Source organism: Corvus brachyrhynchos, unplaced genomic scaffold (genome assembly GCF_000691975.1).
Source record: "Corvus brachyrhynchos isolate BGI_N302 unplaced genomic scaffold, ASM69197v1 scaffold115, whole genome shotgun sequence".
In the NCBI taxonomy this organism is placed as follows: Eukaryota; Metazoa; Chordata; class Aves; order Passeriformes; family Corvidae; genus Corvus; species Corvus brachyrhynchos.
In genome coordinates, this window is record NW_008239553.1 from 13,658,557 (window position 1) to 13,679,785 (window position 21,229).

General features: G+C 41.3%; 1 long non-coding RNA gene across 1 annotated transcript in view; it reads left to right on the top strand.

The window, feature by feature from the left end:
- Positions 1-8,138: 8,138 nt before the first annotated feature.
- Positions 8,139-21,229, top strand: part of LOC108448596 — a 23,110-nt gene continuing 10,019 nt past the window's right edge. Inside the window, exon 1 of the long non-coding RNA XR_001864551.1 lies at positions 8,139-8,391. This is a non-coding gene — a long non-coding RNA (uncharacterized LOC108448596). The remainder of the gene's footprint in view (positions 8,392-21,229) is intronic.

A 21,229-nucleotide genomic window follows, 5' to 3' on the forward strand; every position in this document is an offset into this window, starting at 1 on the left:
GGTGGGTCTGGCCCAGCCTCTCACCCACTGGAACCCCCAAGTCCTTCTGGGCAGGGCTGCTCTCAGTCTGTCCATCCCACAGCCTATATTGATACGAGGGGTTGCCTGGACCCAGGCACAGGGCCCTGCACTTGACCTGGTTGAATTTCATGGGGTTCCCATGGCTCTTGAGCTTGTCCAGGTCCCTCTGGATGGCCTTCCATCCTTCAGGTGTGTCAACCACACCACTCAGTTTGGTGTCATCTGCAAACCTGCTGAGGATTTCGATCCCACAATGTTAGTAATGAAGATTAAAGTTACTAATGAACTGGCACAAATACCGACCCCTGAGGGACACCACGTGTCACTGATGTCCATCAGGACTCTGAGCTGTTGACCACCACCCTCTGGATGTGTCCATCCAACCAATTCCTTACCTGCCTAATAGTCCACCCATCAAGGCCATGTCTCTGCAGTTCAGAGAGAAGGATGCTGGGGAGGACCATGTCAAAGGCTGTACAGAAGCCCAGATAAATGACGCTTGCGCCCTTCCCTTGTGCACTGGAGTTACTCCATCACAGAAGGCCACTGGGTTGGTCAGGCAGGACTTGCCCTTGGTAAAGCTATGCTGGCTCTTCTGAATCACCTCCCTGTCCTCCAAGTGCCTTAGCTATCTTCTAGGAGGATCTGTTCAGTGATCTTCCTGGGCACAGAGGTGAGGATGACAGGTCAATAGTTCCCAGGGTCCTCCTTTTCGTAGATGGATGCAATGTTCCCTTCTTCCAGTCACCTGGGACTTCATCTCTCTGCCCTGACTTTTCTAATGCCACAGACAGTGGTTTAGCAACTACATTAGTCTATTCCCTCAGGACTCTGGGATGCATCTCATCAGGTCCCATAGACTTACATATGTTCTTCAGGGTGTTTTTATTCTACTTTGAGCACTATCCTTCACCGGTTTTAACAGACAAAATTGACATAGGCACAAAACTGCTGATAAGTCAGTTCCTCGCCACTATCCCCAGGCACAGGATTCTGGACTTTGGTGCTACTAAGACCTTTCTTCCCTCTAATTACCAGTTTCTGGGGTATCTAATTTATGAGAGCTTCCTGGGTCCCACCCATCTGAGATCCTGATTGAGTCTATTGATTCACCCCCTTATTACTTCATTCATTCCTCTGAGATCTGAGCTGCATGCTAAAGGCCTGCCTACTTGGAAATTAATCTGAGCTCTGCATCTTACTGCAGTTAGGTTAGAGGAGTACACAAGCAATAAATATTTAGCAGCTCATAGCTATTTCAGCTTCTGTTGTCCTCGGTGGTAGGTTGTCAGTGTTCACCCCTCAAAATCTTTCAGAGTAAGTTGACTCCAAGCAACAAGAATGCTGCAGAGACCATCCACATCAAGAAGCATTTGCTGAAGTTTCTTTCCCATGCTAAGGGCTTGTCTATGAGTGCAAATTTACTACACTTGGACATTCTAAAATGGCTCTTGGTGTGAATCTAGGCTTGTAATAGCTCTAGGCTTATACCAAAGCAGTTATTCCCTAATGCCTGTCCTGATTATTTTCAGTACAGATGAACTGTAGCAATAGCTCAGCCAGAAGCAGCAGCAAGTGTGCTGGAGTAAACAGCATGCAGACAGCTGCTGGTGTTTTACAGAGGAGGTCACAGAGCCCTGCTTTGAAGTTGGACTGCTTTAAATGTTAGTTGCTGCCTGGAGCACTGTGTACAGTAATGCTCCCTCCTCTGAGGTGAACTGCTGTTAGCAACAATGGAAAATTCTAGTTGAAGAAAAATTTAAATATTATTAGACACAGCTAAAGAAAAAACATTACAGGGAATTACAGTAGCACTTTTAGAGAAACACTGTTACTTGGCAGTGATGTTTGTAAAGATCAGTAACTACTTAAATTCAATTATGTGACCTCAACTATTTATTTCAAGGGCAAGGATAATTTTCCAAGTGTAGTTAAACTATATATATTTTCAAAACAATGTTTACCTGATGTAAATTCCATCTCTAACAGCTTCCTCCTAGTCTGTCCCTTTTCCCCCTTTCTAGATTGATGTCTTGAAGTGCAGATGCCTCCTCAGCAGGGAAGGGCTACTAAGCAGAAGGCAAAAAATAATGTCCCTGAAGTCCTACCACTGAGCCTTCCTATCTCCCAGAGCTCTAAATTCCAGGGGTAGTTACTTGTCTGGGGCCCTCAAAGAGTCAGTGGCTGCTAATGGGCCAGGCTGTCATATGTGACATTTCAGAAACTATTGTCTTGAAATACAGGCACTGAGAATCTCCAAAAGCTCTCCTTTGTGTGAGATAAATCACTGTGTATCTGGCATACAAGAGAAAGGACTTTGTTTTGACCCTCACACTGAATTGCAGTTCTGCTCTCCCTGAATGGTTATCCTACTACTTGCTCTGGCCCCATGCTGAATACTGCAGTGAATGTATACTTTTGAAGGTTATTGCTACAAAACAGTTTTGAAGAGATGGAGTTTGAAAGTATTAAATTACAAAGCCATCTTTTTTCAGTTAAGTTTTCAATAAAGAAAGAGAATCAGAGCCATAAAAGAAAGTTGTGCTTCTACAGGAAAGAAAGGGATGAAAGGTTATACCTGAAAGCTTGGAGCAGGAAACAAAACTTTGAAGTCCATGTGGCAGTTTGTAGGCATCAAAAATTCAAGTCCCATGATAGACAATGTCACATTGCATTTGTATATAGGCTGTGACACTACAACTTACTTTCTTACTATGAGTGTTACCCAAGCCAAGGGTGACTTAAAATCCTCTTTCCTCATGGGAGTATTTAATTTTCACCAAGTAAGACACCTAACTACAGATGAAACCCAAGCTGCACTGCTATTTTTAGAATCTTTCACTACTCAGAAATATTGAATAAATTCCAGAACAAGACCTAATAAACACAGAATTTTCTTTTAACTTCTCACATTTCTGGAGACAGCTCAAGCCCAGACCTACATACTTATATGCATAGACTCTACATACAAGTGAAAAAAAAAAAAAAATAATCAATATTCCTCAAATAGGATATTAAATGCCATATATCTTGATAAGTTTTTTTGCAGCGTGCTGTAAAATCTCTAGTAAGTAACACAGATGAACCCTACAGAATTATCCTAGACATGTAAAGCTTAGTTTCTGCAGCTGAGCAGAGAGCTTTTCTAGAGTGAGGTAAGGAATACGTAGAAGTGCAAGTAGACTATAGGTTGCTCGAGTTGAAAGTGTCCTATGATGAAGGGCTTTGGCATCTCTTTTGCCCTTTAATTACAGAAGGATAGGAATGGTGTTTCTGTGGCACTATAAAGCCTAGACTTTTTTGTTAATGCCTGACCTGTTCTCAGCTGCTGACCCTATCTGGCAGTATAAATTTGATGCCAATAGGTCAAGCTATGCTTGTGCCAGGTCTATACTGTTTGATGGCTTTGATATTTTTAGAGTGCTACATCACCTGATCTGGCACATATTGGCTGGAATAAATCAAATCTAAGCCAGAATGATGATTTGGAGGGGCTTATCTTCAGTGAACTGAGACTGCAGTCATAGCTCACCCTGTTTGCAGCTGAAGCTGCCTCTTCCTGCCTTTAACTACTTGCAGCTTTGCTTCCTGAGTTGCAAGAACCCAACATCCCTTCTGATATGCCAAAGCTACGCGTTTTCTTCAGCCTGATCCAGCTGGCGTGATCCAATGTTAAACACATTTATGCTAGCCCAGGTCATTTTGGCTGAAGTTGGTAAGGGAAGCAGTAAAATGGGTAGATACCAAAGGAAAGTAAGGATAGGAAAAATAGATAGAGAAGTGCAGTACTTGCTTAACTGAGACCTAATATGTTCTTTAGAAGAAGAGTTGCTGAAACAGCAAGAAAAACAAAAATCACTGAGTGAGTGTGCAAGGCCTAAGCTGTGTTGCACAGAGAAAGAGCAAGACTTAAGATAACTATTAAATTACATCTACTTTTATTTTTACAATTGATAGATTACTTGCATCTTAGCTATGGAGCTTACAAGACAAAATAAAATCACTGTTACAAAAGGTTATGAAAGACAGATTTGTGACATTACATATTATAGAGACAGGGAAACTGTACAGTTTTTCTGGATCTCCCACTAAGTACCATCCCCCTGTACTCAGAATTCAATACAGTTAAACAGAAAACCGGAGGTCTTCTACCCAAACTGGCAGGACATACTACTAGAATGAGAAGAGCTGTTTTGGAAGACTTGTTCTGAATGAACTCAGCATCGTATGGAAAGGCCTAACAGGGAACCAAAAGTAACGATGTACCACCCAACACAACTATGGTGTTGCTACTACCACAAAACAGGCAGAAGTAAATAAAAATATTAAGACACTTATCAATTAGGATGTCTCTTCCATCTACCAGACAAAGCTGCAACAAAGACAAAAATTAGATCAAACACATCAGATTCTTCTCCATCTGAGCTCTTTAAATCAAGACAAGATCTTTGTGGAAGGTATACCAAGTTCTGGTAGAAGTTGTAGGCTATCCAGAAGAACTGTTTAGTAAGAATCATCAGACTATCATACACAAAGCATGACAAGAATATCACAAGTCTTCCATCTAAAGAATTACATTGGATGGGTTTTGTTTTATTTTTTGAGGTCTTTTTTAGGGAGGGTGAGGATTTGAGGATTTAATTGCAGAGCCACAGATTATCTCCAAATATCACAGCCCTGGGGACTTGCTCTATGTGATGTACACATATCAGATAAACCAGGTACTTGTCTCTGAAACAGAAGCAAGCAAATCAATTGAACTAGCATTTACACTACCCAGCATTAGACAAACAAGACAAGACCTGCCTTCACTGCAGTTTAGTGCCCAGTACAAGCCACTGAGGCAATGTACACAAGACCATTTTATGTTGCAATGCATTCTCTTAGCACCCACACAGAAAAAAAGTGGTTTTACCTATTGTAGCCAGTAGGTATTAAATAGTGAGTCACTGTGCTCTCTCCGTGTGCAGCTCCCTCTCCTTCTCTGGCCTATCATCTAGGCTTAAATACTCACTTTTACTCTGCATCCAGTGTTTCTCTCCATTTACAATTACCACAGCAATTAGCACAAATCAGGCCCTTCTTCAGCAAGGGATTGAAGACTTGATACAAAATTGGTATTTCATTTCCATAGCAGCAGCCCAAGTCTATTTCGATAGGAGACTCAAATCCCTTGTCAGGGAAGGGCAGCAGCAGGCTGGGAGGGCAACAAGGCAGTAACAAACACTTTCCCCAGCCTCCAAAAAGGGTACAGTCATGCTGTATCTGAGCAAGAAGAGCCAGGGTACCCATGGCCAGCAGGATCAGGGTCACTTAAACCCCAGGACAGCACACAGACACTCCAGCTCCAGCAAGGTCTAAACCCCCAGCCCCCAAGGTTTAAATGCAGCTCCAGGGCCAAAGGGTTACTGGTGGACGGGTGGGGGCTCACGTGAGGCTAGCCAGTGTAATCAGCACCTGCTGACCTGCTCAGGGCCCTGTCCAAGTCACAGTCCCCTTGGGCTCCTGTGGGGAGGAAAGAGCATGTTTAGGTCTGAAGGGAGCTGATCTAACACATTTAACTGAAGTATAAACTTTAGTTAAATGTGTTATGCAGCTTAGGCATAAAAACCCATTTCTGAGGTGTCCCTATACAAATATGCTCTTGGAGGTTATTGGTGTGCTGAACCTCACAAGTGAAGAAAATAAGAAATGATTGACACATTTGAAAGCTGAAAATACTTAGACATCACTTTTCTTCTACTGATTGTGGTCTTCATGTGCCTGTCTCCCTGGTCAAGGTTATAATCTGCCACAGACTCAAAAAGTACTGAGCAGAGGGGAAAAAAAATGTCATCCAAAGGTAGGCAGCTGGCCCTGAGATGAGAAAGGCAAGTTTCCAGCTGCCTGGATACTGTAAGATTCTCCAGACTTTTAAGAAGCCATCCAGCTCTACAGAGCATGTGTTGGTGTTTGTGCAGTGTCCAGTGCGTGACTGATGATAAAATGTTTGATGTGGGTTGAAAAAAATCAGAGATTTATCTGTGAGCAGTTTTATCAGTTTAGCCTTAACTTGGAAAAGGAATTACAGTTCTGTGTAAGGCACTATGTTGTTTTTTCTGGTTGAGTCTTTATTGAGCGAGTATTTTTCTGGGCAAAAATACTGCTGCATTGACAAGTTGACTTGAAACGTAGCCCATCTGCCTCAGCAGCCTCAAGGGAACTTGCTGTAGCTTGAAGCTAATCTTTGCTCACTTCTTTGAATAGCATTGTGAAGATGAGCTGACCCTCGTTTTCTGCCTTGGAGACAGATGCTGGTTAGTAGTGCTGCATGGAATTTGCTGTAGTGTATTACATAATATCTGCGACAAAAATGTGCAGCCCCTAAACCGCATAACCTATAATTATCCTAACAATAACAGATAATAGATAAATTACAATGAAATAGAGGTAAACCATGTAACTGTGTAATAATGTATAATGCATATTGATTCCGATATCTCTGATAATATAGGTGGATAATAATTATATAGCTCAATAACACTATCCTATATAACAATGTATAGATATAATTCTGATCATCTCTATCAAGGTCTATTTTATACTTTGATAGAGAGCTAAATATCTCTCTATCAAGAAAGATATAGATCTGTATATACAAAAATTGTAAAAAATTCTATCTGGAATCTACTTCAGAGTAGTGGTTGGCAGCTTGCAGTGAGAATCCTACATGAAAATCCTACATGAAAATATCCTGTAGACAAGAATTTCTACTTCTTTTTATCTGTATAAATCATCTTGTCTGTCCCTAGGAAAATAATTAGAAATTACTCATTTCATCCTGACAAAACAAATTTACACTACTGAGCTCATTCCATGTTATTCAGGCAATTTACTAAAACATCCTTTTACAAGACCTGTGTGCTGAGTAAGAAAGTCAAAAATCTAGTGGTTGGTGGGTTTTATAGATTCTAGCTGATTCACTTTAGTTATACTAAATCTGCTTAAGTCACTGTATTAGTTAGTTTCTGAAGAGGAATAACATATTACACTACTCTGGTAGTTCTACCTTGGGCAATGGCAATCATAATGGCTTTTAAAAACTATCTAGAAAGTCTTGTAAGGGTTGATATGAAATTTTATGCTCTCACTGGCTTGTTTATTTTACCAAGCCAAATGATTCAAACTAGATTTGAACCACCTTGTGCTTGCAAGGCATTCTGTCTAATAATCTAGCTGGGGGCATAATATTAACTATGAAACACCTTTGAGACAGTCATGAAACATCATAAAGGATATTGGAAAACTTAATGTAAGGACTGACACATCATCTCTGGCCTTTCAGAAACCTTTTGAAATTTGAGAGTATAAATGGCTATGGCTCCATCTTTGGAGGAAACAAGAAAATATGAACCTCTCTCCTGCAGCATTTTGCTTGCAAAGGAGGTAATAAGATTGCAAGAAATTGGGTTGCACTGACTTAGTCTTATTAAGACTGTCAAGACATACTGGCAAGCAAGGCAAACTTTAGTTTCTTGGGCACAGCAAGAAACATCTTATGCTGCAAAGCCACTGACCTGATTTCAGGTGTTGATGGCTAAAAGTGAATTGGCTTTTGACAGCTCCCCTTCATCTGAGCAGGTGATGGCTTGGGGTGCATGGAGGTGAAGGCAGGTTGCTAATTGCCCTCTCAAGAGTGCTGTTTGGCAAACCTGCACTGTCTTTGTGTCAGCAAAGAAAGCATCAGCTGGAATGGCAGCTTCTTGTCTCTGGCTTTGAAGGGAATTACATACAAGTGACAGAATCCCAAAATGCTCTTTTGCCAATTTAGTAGGCCGGTAAGGATTCATGGTAACATTTTTTCTAGAAAAAGAAGTAAGATACAAGGAAGGATGTAGAACAGGCTTGCACAGACAGTTAAGTTCCTGTTTGTTATTAAATGTTTTAATAGTGGTAGCTCAAAGAAACCTCAGCCAAGAGAAGTAAACCCTCCTGTTGCGGCAGCTAAGTCCACTTTACACCCCACAAGTTACCCTAAAAGTGGTCTCTCCCTACAACACTGCGCTAGAAAGTTCTCCCTTTGTCTAGATTCTGCTGGTCACTGGCCCTCTCCCCCCTCCCATCCCTTTTCCCATTGGCCCCTGTTATGTCACTCAAGCTTGCCTCTGCCCCCTAGCCCTCAGGCTATCGGTTTTGGATGCTCTGCCCGCCTTTGGGAGTTTTCGATAAAACGGCGTGGGCGTTCAGTTTTGGGTTCTTCTTGCCTCTGTTCCCTTTGGGGTGTTGCCATTAAGCATCTCGGAACTGCAGGCAGAGAACCCCTCTCGCCTCTCTGTCTCCAGCTGATGCACAGACCGTGGGTGTGAGCGGCTGTTCGCAGCCACTGCGAAGGTGAGATCGGGGGCACGCGTGGGCGCTGGCAGAGCGCCGCCTGAGCGGTGCATGAGGGACCCAGCGGGGACAAACGCGGCACCGACCCACCAGAGCCCTCCTTCCATACCCTCCTTTTAGACATGCAGGTGTACTCCTTCAACTGCAGCCTGAACTAAAGGTGCCAGATTGATTGTCTCACAGGCTGGATATTATGTACTCGAGCATATCCAGAATTTCCTTTAAAAGGAAACTTTTCAGTTACTGAAAAGATAATCTTTTAGATACACACTCACTGCCAAGTGGCAGAGTTCCCTTCCTAAAGCTGCAAACTAGATTAAATAGGGACTGAAAGCTGTGAATCTCTTATGCCTTACGTAGATAATTGAATTATACCTCCATGTAGTAACATCATGCTTAAGTCATAATACTGTTTAAAAGTGTTACTAGTATAGCTAGAGTAGGTCTAAGCTTGTTTCTCCTCAATTTTGAGTGCAGTGGGAGAACATAGCAATTTGCTACTGCAAATTGCATCATCCTATCATCCTTAGCTAATATCAGGTAAAACAACCATTACTCTTTGGTTTAAATATTTGCTCTGAGAGAGAAATTCAGAAGAGATCCCTAAAAAGAACCAATTAACTAAGTACCTCTAATGAGTTTCAGTAACATCCTAAGAATTATAAGGAACTACTATCCCATGGGAAAGAAAACAGAGCAGAATCCTTTGGCAAAGCATAAATCTCATTTTAATTGAGATCATAAACATGCTGACTAGCTAACCTAATTTTACTTCTGCATGTAATACTGTGTGCTCTCCTTGCTTACAAAGTTTTAACTCGTATTCATGTCATCAATAGCAGTATTTAGTTTATTTCTAAATCAACAGAAGCCATTTTTTGCTACCACTGCTGCAAGAGAATTCGGCACAATAATAAGATCATATTAAAAATAATAGGAAACTAGTAAGTCTAGGGAATAAACACTTCAGGGGTAAGTAAATTGTTTAATCAGTCAGGTCTGTACATCTGCATGTAAAACACAATTTCTAACCTGTGCTCTGAGGGAACTGGGAGGGGAGGCCAGAGAGGAGAAGTTTTAAAATTGCCAGATGAAGCTGACACTTGAGTGGCTCTGTTGTTGTGGCCATTGGTAAACTAAAATCATGTATGATACTTAGGAAAAAACAACATTGCATGAATTCAGTTACCTTTTTTTTCATTTATCATTCTCAAACTGTGGCTGATTTTTGAGTACTTTTAAAAACCTTAGAAATTTTGATTTTTGTGATAACACCCTTTATACTTTTTCAGATTCGTCTTTTGCCTATTATAATTTTTCCTACTTCTTTTTCCATGCTTCTATCTTACTTGTTCCACAAATATTATCTATCTGCCTTTTTTCCATTGCTTCCTTTTCTAAATGCAAACAGATGCACTACATCTTAGCTTGATGATCATCTCTGCTTTTATTTTTTCTGCTTTGAGGTAGCACTTGTGGGATGAATAAGAACCTGCCTGGAGAATTGTCATTTAGTTAACAAATAAGGTTACTAAATTCCTCGTGTGATTGAAAAAGACAGGGAAAGGCAGATAAAGCAAAAATAAGTCTTGTATGGAGCCGTACAGCACTAGTGAGACATGATCATCACAACTGGAGATGTGCCCTCTCGTGGTCATACTGCTGCAAGAGCAATGCCTTGTTTTAATTAAGAGCAGGCCACTGTTCAGCCAGTACTTCAGCATTTTAGTTTGGTAAGACTGGTTTTAAAACACATGTGAGAGCCCTAAAGTGTGAGTTGGCTGGACAGTACAATGCTACAAGCAGAGAAACAGTTCGGAAAAAGTGAAGTTGTGTGTTGAACTGTCCACACAATTTTAGAGTACAGTTTCTGTGGCAGTATTCTCAAAAAAAAATTTCCCTACTGAGACCTAAAAAGAACTCTATCAGATAGTTTGACTCCCAATGCTATGTATTGAATCATAAAGCTCAATAAGCAGACTTGGAAGACCTAAGATATAATGACAAGATTTAATTTCTTTCCAAATGTCAGATGTCATTTCTGATCTACAGTTGAATATAGATCAGAAATACAGATTTAGTCTGCAGGTAAATATTGTTGATTAGTTCCACAATTGATTCTTATTGAAATCAACAAGGTATTCTTGTTTTCTAGGATAAGGTACTCTGATTTAATTAGGAATATGCAATTATGTTACTCTTTGCATTTGAATAGATAGCACATTAATTTTAGAGACTGAATCCAAAATTGTCCATACAAGATGAAATAGCTACCTTCATTTTGAGCTAGGCATCACAACCCTGAGTCACTGCAATTTCTGCCAGAATCATAGTCCCTGGTGGCTCTTGCCACAAGTGTGCTGAAAGATGCAGAAAGCAGCATTACATCTGCTATTACACTACTAATTAAAATGTATTTTAATCCCCTAAAAATATCATAATAGCATTTTCATTCTCTGTGCTTACACATACCAATAGATACACACACAAGAGAAGATAGTTTTATCTGCAATGTAAAATCTCTGAAAGGGATCTCTGTGATGTACATTATTTCACAGAGCACCTTTTGTGCCCACTATTCAGGAACTTGGCCTTTGTGGCCAGTGCAGTCCCGTAAAGGAAGTTGCAGTGGTTGAAACGTAACAGCCTTCACACTAGAAAGTGTGCTAAAGGTTATTAAATGACAAATACATAGATACTCACAAAACGCAAAGTCAGAAACTCTGTACCTTCATTTTTGTCCATCCCATGTGAATTTCTTCCAGGAGAACCATGTATTTCTTGTAAACATTGTCCCAGTCTGGGCGCAAGAACGAAGTCCTACTGCAGTCTCCATCGTAGTATTAGGGCAATATAGCAGGAAGACTTCCACTCAGTGTGAAATCCACAAGAGCACAATGCCATTTTCTGCCTATTATTACCCCAGTTGTATGTTTTGTTATTCTTGCTTGAGGTTTTTAGCCAGTGTCTGTCAGATTTCTCTCATTTTTTTCCCAGAGATCTCCAATCTTCAAAAAGACTTTGATTTCTGATTCTGCTGTCGGGGTCTCCTCCCCTGCCATGTAGCCCTGGGAGAGGGGCCCTGAGGGAACAGAGACGGGGTTTCCCTGCCCTGGTCAGCTCGTTCCCCACTGGTGGTTTGGTGTTTCCCTGCGCGGGCAAAGGACCCTCAACCCAGACTGTGAGAGTTCCTGGGCAGAGCCCGGCCATGCGGCTGGAGAAATAAACATCTCTCTGAAACATCTATCAAGAACCAGCCCATAGATACTTCTTTTCCACGGGACTCCTGGTTTGATACATCGTGTTACAGTATCCCCACTGTAACATTCTGCCACTCAGTGTGTGGTTTTTTTCCCCTCAGGGTTTAAGCTGGTTCATTTCATCAACCCATGTACCATCTCCACATAAATGTATATTAAATTATTCAAAATTATTGCAGTCTGGGGAACTCCTAGCCACCATTGCTGGAGGTCATGACCTTGCTGCTTCAGTGAAGTAGGTAACTCCTTGAGTCAGAGTCTCAGCACAGCCTTTTTTATTCTCTTTGAAAAGTGTTTTCTTCAGGCTGGGGTACTCCTTCCAACTTACTGCTGTACATACGCTCACCATATGCACACCAGTGGTACAGCAGCCTGGAGACACTGGAGCTTAAGGAGTCCTGTCTATATTTGCTGCTGCTCAATTGCCTTCCCTGCCAGCAGCCTGAAGGGCAGGAGAGAAAGGTCTAATGCATCTCTTTTTCCACATCAGTGCCTCTGGAAAATGTCCCCAAAGCAATCCTATGGCTATTTTTAGCAGCTGTGAAGCTTCTTACATCTTTACAGGACAAGATAGCAAAGCAAAAATTCCTTACTTCAAGTCTGAAGTAAGAAAAATCATCATAATACAAATTGTCTACTAAACCAAATTTCCATTTTTCATAAATATATCAGTAGAGCAGCTTGCTGTCAGTGGGTGGATGACTGCAATTACTGAATACTCTAAAGAAAAATGTCCTTCTATAGTTTTATTACTATGGATACTTTTCCCAATAGAGTAAAACAGTTCAGACTTACGAATCAACCAAAAAGATTTAAATACATGGATTTAAAATAAGACTGGAAGATAAGTGAGTAAGTGCTCCAGAAAATCCAGGCCATAATTCATATATCTTTGATTATGCACTTCTAAAGACGGGAAGTGCTCATTGAAGTTAATGAATATTTTGGTTCTTTATCAACTTGCGGATCAGAGCCTTGATATAAACACAGCTGGTGTGTGTTCAACGACATCTACTGCTTTGCCAGTTGTAGGATGTTATTTAATGAGATCTTCTGAGGATGTTTATCAAGTTAGCTTGAGTTTGGCAGAAGTAGATTATGTAAGCACTTTACAACAGAAACATACACAAAATATGCCTAAAGATTTAAACTTCTTCCCAAAAAATGCAATTTAAACATGAAGTTGTATATTGCATATTTCATAAAATATCATCATACTTATAAATTGGACGTGAAATTTGTGGGACATGGTTCATCTATGACAAAGAAGTAATTAAGATTTATATTTAGTTTCACATCATAGTACATCTCTTTGATTTGATTTTAAAATTCTCTTACTACAGATTACTATTTGACATCTAAGTTGTCCATGTGTGACTTCTATGGGAATAGTGGCCTTGCCTAAGATATTGCCGTGCCGTACCACGTGCTGCAGTGAAATGGATGATCCATAAACAGTTCAATGCTTTTTCAAAAGAAAATAAATTAACACACCTATTTGTGGAATTTCTCAGAAAAAAATTGGAGTTTGCTAGATCTCAAGGTTAGGCGATATAAGAAAAGTATGAAAAATATTCTGGATTGGGGTTTAAGTGGTTGCAGTCTGTTATCACAGGATAAATGCCATTTGATATTTATTTTAGAAGCACACAGAACAAAGGATAGGGAGATGCTGCCCACTGGTAGAATCAGCTGACGTTCGAGGTTTCCTGTTCTTAGGGGTTCCTGGCATCCTGTACAAACCTGCTGTCACCTTGATGCTGCCTCACAAAGGCATATCTACTTAGTTGTGGTTGGTAATGTTAAGGTGAAGGAACTAATGGATCAAAGGTGATGAATAAAACTCCCAATGCTCTGACTGGATGACTTGTGAGAAAGAAAGCAAGCTCACTGATAACTGTAAAGTGAAGGCCATTTCTGATGGGAGAACTAATTTTAGTCTTTACTGAATTCTGAGCCTAATATGCTGATGTTCATGTTCTTCATATGTCTAGGTGAATTGACTAAACTCCCTGCTTATTCCCACAGCCCTTGTAATGAAGATAAGGAGAAGGGAGTAGCCATTTTTGTGGGGAAGAGACAGTATCAAATTATTTTTAATATTACTAGTGGCATTATTAATGTTGGTTCTATTCATCTGAATGGGAACTTTGACTTTCAGGGAAACACGGGAAGGTTGTGCTGAGTGTGTTTGAAAATCCCACTGACAATGTGACTGTTCCGAGTGAGAAACTATTTATATTTATACTGTATCTCTGCTTCTGCATTACTCTCTTCTCTGGAAATGCAGCTCCAGTTACATTGCCAAGTTCCTACAAATCTGGACTGGAAGTGATGTTTGTAAATTAAATTAATGCTTCACCATCCACACATAAGTCTCCTTTAAGAAAATATTGCATAGCCTCAGTATGATAAAACTTAGTGTAGCTGTTCTCTCTGTTTTCTACTGGCCACTGCAACCTTCTGAGAAAACACTAATGAATTACTCAGAAAAGAGGAAAATGAAGTTTTATCATGTGAGAGGTGAAATACAGGAAACATTTCAATAAGGCAGTATTCCCTTGGCAACTTCTAAGCTTTTCTGTCTAATGCAGAAAATCAAAGTGATAGTTTCCGCACGTGCACAGGAAGGTATATGGGGTGGGACAGAGAAGAGGCACAGATACAAACTGATTTTAACATTTCGTAGTCATCGTTCTTATAAAGTAATAATTCCTTTATTCTCAGAGCGAATGCCTGATTTCAGTTTGCTCGTTTGCTTCCGTAGTTAGGAACTTTACTTTTTCTTCGAGGGAAACCCCAGCCGAGGTTGACGTGGCGGTGAAGTTTTCCCTTTGGCCACTAGATGCTCGCACAGCCCCACGGCTGTGGATGCTCGCGGCCGCCAGGCAGGAGCCGGGCTCTTTTACAATAAAAACAAAACAAAGAGAAGGCCTTAAGCTAGAAGAATACCAGGGAGAAACTTCCCAAAAAATCAAGAATTTCCAGAATCAAAGTCCGTGTACTGTCTTGATTTGGTCCATGAGTGCATACATGATGACACTCCTTAAATTAATAATCAGACTTTTTCTAAAGACTGGATACCACGTTTGGTGCACATAAAATGTTAGTTGTTCATTTTTCGTCACTTCAGCACATATACTCTGCCTTATTTATTGTATAAACCATATGAGCTCTGCATTCAATATAGAATTTTGTGTATGTCTTCATGCCATCTTCTGTGTTCACAGAATCCTCATTTTCTACCTGTGGTTAATAAACTTTCAACTTTTCTGGATAACACCTAGAAGGCCAGATGATCGTATTCTCATCTTGTGGAAAAGAAGCTGAGCCACAGAGGGTAAACCCAGCATTTCCCAGTGAAATTATATAATCACATATCCAATATAAGAAATCTGTTCTACAAACTTTGGTGCTCTAGAGCATGTTTTAATGCACTCTGTGTTCAAAGCCCAAGCTGGCTTTGGTTACTGCAAGGGCTCAGTACCTTTGCAGGATGCATCCCAGATTTGGGAGCCAGAAGGAACAGGAGTGTTTGTCCCCCTGTGATGCTGAACAGATGGGGTGGAATCTAGCTCTCCAGAGAAACCCTCAGTGGTCTTGGGTAGTCCCTTCCAGCTTTTCTTGACACCCGTGGCCTGGCCTGTCTGTTTGGGCTCTTCTGCAACGAATTATAGGACACGTTCCTGACACAAGGGCTGCTCTCGGTACCTAATTTAGAGGAATTGCTTCGAACCAGTGGCATACCAGACGTAGGAAACCGAGTGAGGTGTCAACCCTATGCTACACCACGATCACATCACGGAGGGGCACTGTTGCCTTTGGTTAAAGCACCAGCCCTGGAAAATGAGCTCGGAGTGTAAAGAATCTCCGTCCCCAGCCCTGGCGCTACTCAAACAAGCTGCCCTACTCCATCAAGAGTGCACTACCCTGATATCCAGGAATATGTCAGAATTAGAGAAGTAAAGCCTAGTACTTGGGTTTTTAGCTCAGATTAGCACTTACTAACAGCTGTGAAATTGCCTCTGAGAGTTATCCACTTGGGACTAACAGAGACCGAGTCATTTTGCATTCAGTGACTACACGGTATGATTCGACTGATCTGAATTAAGGTAGAGATAACAGGCAACATCTCATTTCCAGGCTCTCATACATTCATTTCTCAAAGAGACACCAAACCTTGAATTTAACAAAACTGATTTATCCATATAATTTCAGTCTCCTTCTGAGTGCTGCAGACAAATTCAGGCATCAGATCCTGATCTTGGTTGCGGTGATTGCGGAGTGAAAAAAGCACCAGTAGCTTCAACAGATTTTTATTACATTAGTTCCATTTGTGCTGAACTACCACAAAACTGTTCTAGCCTCGAAACTGGCAGCTTAGTTACATGACTCTGAAGGTCCTGGTCACTGCACCAGAAACAAGATTACAGAAGGCTTTTCCACTTAATGGCACTTCTTCCAGTTTGTACTTCTGGCATGAATATTCTTTTAAAATAGCTCTCTGAAGGCAATTAAGGAAAACAAAAAAATAAGGAGAATAAAGAGACTGTCATTAGTAATCCAAGAAGGGTTTCATTTCTGAGAAAGGATTAACAATGAAGACAAAGAGCAGAATGAGAAGGCAATTGCTGTTGTCATTATCAGCAATTTCTTCAAATTAAGTTGGCAAGTCTTGTATTCAGTGTGCAATATTCATTGTGGATTGGCATTTGAAAAGATTTGTAAGAATTAAAAGTAAGTCTTTAGAGCAAAGCAGCAGCAATATGGTCTTGGTTTGTGACCTTGGGTAAATTCCATCAGGACTTCAGTGCAGCTCTAGCCATGTAATATATCACTTGGTCCTGGGGAGATCCTGTATCTTTTCTCCTGATCCCTCAGGGAAAAGTCAAGCCCGTGAAGTTTTTTGCAGACCAGCCAAAACTTTGCTTTCTGCTTTGCAGATCTGTATAGAAACAACATAGCAGACCTCTGCAAAATTAAATGAGCAGCCTGGTTCAGAGTGAAGGAAACATTAATAATAATATTAGGGTGAAAGAAATTGAGCTGGGAATGTCCTTCTTTGCGATAGTGAAGAGCTTCACCATGTAATGGTGAGTTGTGATAGGGATGGCCGAAGAACCTCAGCTAATTCATATAATAATAGGATTTGCTTGGTGGGGAGCTCCCTCCAGTGAGAGGAACGAAATGTCACTGAACATGTGGAATTTCTAAATGAAAAACTATGGTACAATATTAACATTGTTTCCTTCAGCTCATATCATCACGCAAATATCATCAAGGAGATGGAAAATGTCAGGGTGTGGCCTGTGCCCATCCTTCATGATCTAAGGTACTGCCCCAAAACAATGGGCTGGTGGCTCCTCAAATCTGCCTTTCCCTGTCTTTGCCAAGAATGCACTGGAATACCTTAATTTCATCCTGATGCAGAATGAGAAAACTGCATAAAGCATCCCAGATTGTGAGATTAGTTCAGATCATGTAATCAGGAAACCTGATGTCTTTGTCCTTTAGTATCTTCCAGCTTTGCTTAGCCGAGGCCGCTGTGTTCAAAAAACAAAACGAGACCTTGCTATTGTCATTCAGCCTCACACTTGCTCCTTGCAGTGCTTCTCTTGGCATTTCCCACCATTCTTTCATGTCCTGCATCTCTGCTGCTCCTGCCTCTTTCCCCCTCTGCTTTCCCTGCTTTCTCTCCTGCTTTTGTCTGCTGCTCCCCACTGTGCCTCTGTTAATCCTTTTGTTGTGTCCCTCATGCCGGTGCGAGCACCAGTCCCCTGTCAGCCTCCTCTGCTCTTCCTGCTCCTTCTCGCTGTGCATCCAGCCACTTCCCCTCGTATATCTGCCGCTCTGCCATGCACAGCTGCTGCTCTTCTCCCCACCTCCACCACTCCCGCTGCTGCTGCTGCTCCAAAAACAGTTTTGACCAGCTCTACCTCCAAACAATGAGGCTTTGACCTCTTTCCCCTGGGAGAAGATTTCACAGCCAAACACGTCTCACTGGCAGGAGCTTTTCCTGATATTCAGCCTGTTTCCTTCTCCCATTGCTCCTACTTAAATCTCTTTATATTGAACTAACAGCTCATGCCCCAGGCTAGGTGTTTTACCCCTCCTTTTCTGCCTGTTGCAAAGAAGGGCTGGATACAGATAGTGTGGCCAAAATGAACAGGGACACACTCCTAATATGCAGCTCTGTCTGTCCAAGTAAGCAAGCTCCTGTTGTACCCAGAAGGAGCAGAACAAACACTCTTACCATAATGAAAAATAGGCCACATGCCTTACAAAAATTCACCAAGGGCCAAATCTTGATCAGTTTTTATTCTTCTGAAGGAAAGATACTCTACGGACAGCTGTGTCAACAGCCTGTGAGCCAGGGGCTGAGTGAATCTGAGCTCCTGAAGGGGAACAGCGATCTGAAATAGGTGAATAAGGCCCAAACAGAGTATGTTTGGATGTGGAGGGAGAGGTTTGAACCGAGGAGGTAGAGGAGAAAAACACTGGGCTTCCACAGAGTGCAAAAGCAGGAGACACTGAGTTTAGTTAGTGCAAAAAAAAAAAAAGGGAAGAAATAAAACAGACCGTATGGAAGGGAGAGGGGTGGGAGGGGGCTTCAAACAGCTGGATGTGGGCTGAGGTGCATTAGGTGACCTGCAGTGGGATGACAAGGGTTGAGTGGGGCTAAAGATGAACGCATCCCACACACACAGTGAGGTCAACAAATTGTGGAATGACTGAACAAACTGTGAAGAGACTTGTGTTTTAAGGGTGAAGATTGTGTTTTAACAAAGTATGAGAAAAGTGCTCAGTTGAAGAGGAGAGTAAGACTGATACTAAATCTCCATTTTAGAAACTCACAGTTTCTAAGGCAGCCAGCCGATGTCTGTATACCTGTCTCCATGGCTGGTGTGAAACAAGTGGTCATCTACCCACACGACCACTGAGACTCCTCCTTGCTAGGCTCAACACACATGCCAGGGATAGAGAATGCAGTTTTCCTGTGTAGAGAGAGCCAACTGAACTGCTGAAGAAAAGCAGAGATTTTCTGTGCCTTCCTACCCTCCCAGCTGCACCTTCTGGACACTTATGGGCTCTGGCACTTGTTCACACCTTTCATCAACTGATCTCATTCACTAAACTATCACAAACATGTCCATTCTTTTTTTGTGATCAGTTTTCTGCTGGCTTAGTGAATTGGTGCATAGCAAGGGTTCAGAGAGCATAATTTTTAAATCACGAACTACAGGTGCTTGGGCACAGGATAATGAAGATGAAGGGAAGATGGAGCATTATTTTTCCTCATCAGAGGCAGGACTTGAACCTAGCTGAGTGTACACAGCACTATAACCTGAGTGAGCATCTTCTTCTTTTTCTCAGGTGTTTTAAACTATGCCAACCAATATGTTCCCATTAGCACGTTGTAAGGGCTGCTCATTTTCCTAGTCTAGACAGGCCTTTTCAGCAGACATGCAGATCTGCCTTCAGGCATTTTGTCAGGGCAATCCTCAAAAACACCTTTCAGAGGCTCAACAGACAACTTCAGATGCCAATTTGGAATCTTATTCTTGGTGGTTAAAATAGCTTATTTTGGCCAGTCCAAAAGCTAAATTATTAATACCAGATGAATTAATAGCAGTGAAAACTGCTCATTAGAAATTATAATGGCATGGAACACCATAACAGATCCCCTATAGTGTAAATCAACCTGGTCCCATTTATTTAACGAAGCTACAACTGCTTACAGCAGCCAAGGACCTGCCCTAACATTTTCATGCTTTTGCATGGACCTAACATACCATTGCAACCTTCTTGCTCAATTTTTCTGCCATTCTTATAATTTTTCCCTTAGAGGGCTTCTTTAGACATAGCAAAGACTGCTTGGTAATTTTTATGTCTAGCCTCCTATTTCCCTTGTTACTCCCCCATGCAGTAATTTGTGTGAGGAGAAGGTAAATCAGAGCCACATGTTCCCTTTATAAGCCTGAGATAAAGGACAGCAGCAATATCGTTTGCTGTGAATTCACTGGGATTAATCAAAATGCTGTTAACTATGGAGAAGATCACACTATCAGCATGCTTCCTCTGTTTTGCCTGTTACTTTGTTGGGGAAAGCTCAGTTTCTTCTATCGATGTAAGATGCAGCTGAGAGTGGTGCATCATGTCCTGGGCTTCCTAGGCAATAGGCCCATCACCCTCCAAGAGGCTGGCACAATTAGATATGCCATACTCAGCCAACCAAATATGCTGTACCTAATGAAGGCACTAGCCGAAGGTATGGAGAACATACAAATATTTTAAATTTCTTGGTTACTCCCATAACAAAAAGAGCTAGTCAAAATCAGAGTTTAGTTTGTTAATGAAAAAATAGGAGAGGGGGATTACATTGTGATTTTTTCTAAGTAAACTGTAATAGTCATGTAAATGTGAACACATGACATTTTTATTTTGAAGTGCCACCATTGTAGTGTGCGTGTATGTCTCTAATCTCTTTTGTCTCCTGTATTGGAGAGGGAGTTGTGTATTGCTTGCATCATTGGTTACATCCCACCAAGGGAAATACAGTCCAGGCAGTTTCTGCAGCTCTACAACAAAGATGGGCATTATTACTGGATCAAAGAAAAACCTCCTTTATTAATATCACATCTAGGGTCCACCAGGCCACAACAAAGAACCATGATCTATTCCAATGAAGTCAAGAGCATCACTGTGGAATTACATGAGTGCAGACTAAAACACTTGGTCTTATTCTGGCTGTTTTATCTGTTCCCAGTTACTCTAATTAGCACTTCCCTGAGGACTGATTAATCCACCTATCTCTAGCTGAAGAATGCAAAGCTGACTATTTGAACAGAAATTTAATGTTTCCCACCAGATATTTTTAGGAACTATTTATTTCATGCCACATTTCCTTCGTTTTGCATCTATGTTTGAGTTATATATGTGCAAAAAAGTGTGTGTGTCCTGTGCTTATATCTATGCTGGAAATAAATTCACAGATCATTTTAGCATTTCAGGTAATGCTCTTACACTAGAGCTGCTGGGCAGTGCTTGTTTGTAACACGTTTCCTTAAAATCAGTGTTTTCCAGAGTGTTTCAAGAACTAATTATCAATAACATTTAATGAACACTCAGCACTCCTGGACTAGTCAATTGTACCACCTGTAGGCACATGGCTTCAAAGATGACTCCTCTGCCACATTAGGAGTGTTGGAGGGACTTAGGCATTGTTGATATTGGTACTGGAACAATTTTGCCCAAATCAATGCTGCTATATTCATCTCAAGCTTAGAGACTCGGGGGATGTTTTCTCCATTTCATTTTGGGCTCTGAGATGTGCAGTGCTTTGCTGAAGCTTCTAGCATTGAATCTCAACAAATGATACCTGAATGTGTTGCTTTGAAGACAGAAGAAATTCTTACCTACAGTGGGACCTCTTAATACTTCTCTAGGGCACTTCCATCACCTACCATAACTTTGCTCAGAGCCACCATGCTTTGCTGTAGGCTTTGTTTGATGGAAGATGCTGCACCTGAGGTACATAAACATGTGACTTATCAACATAAATATTCCCCTTTCAGCAG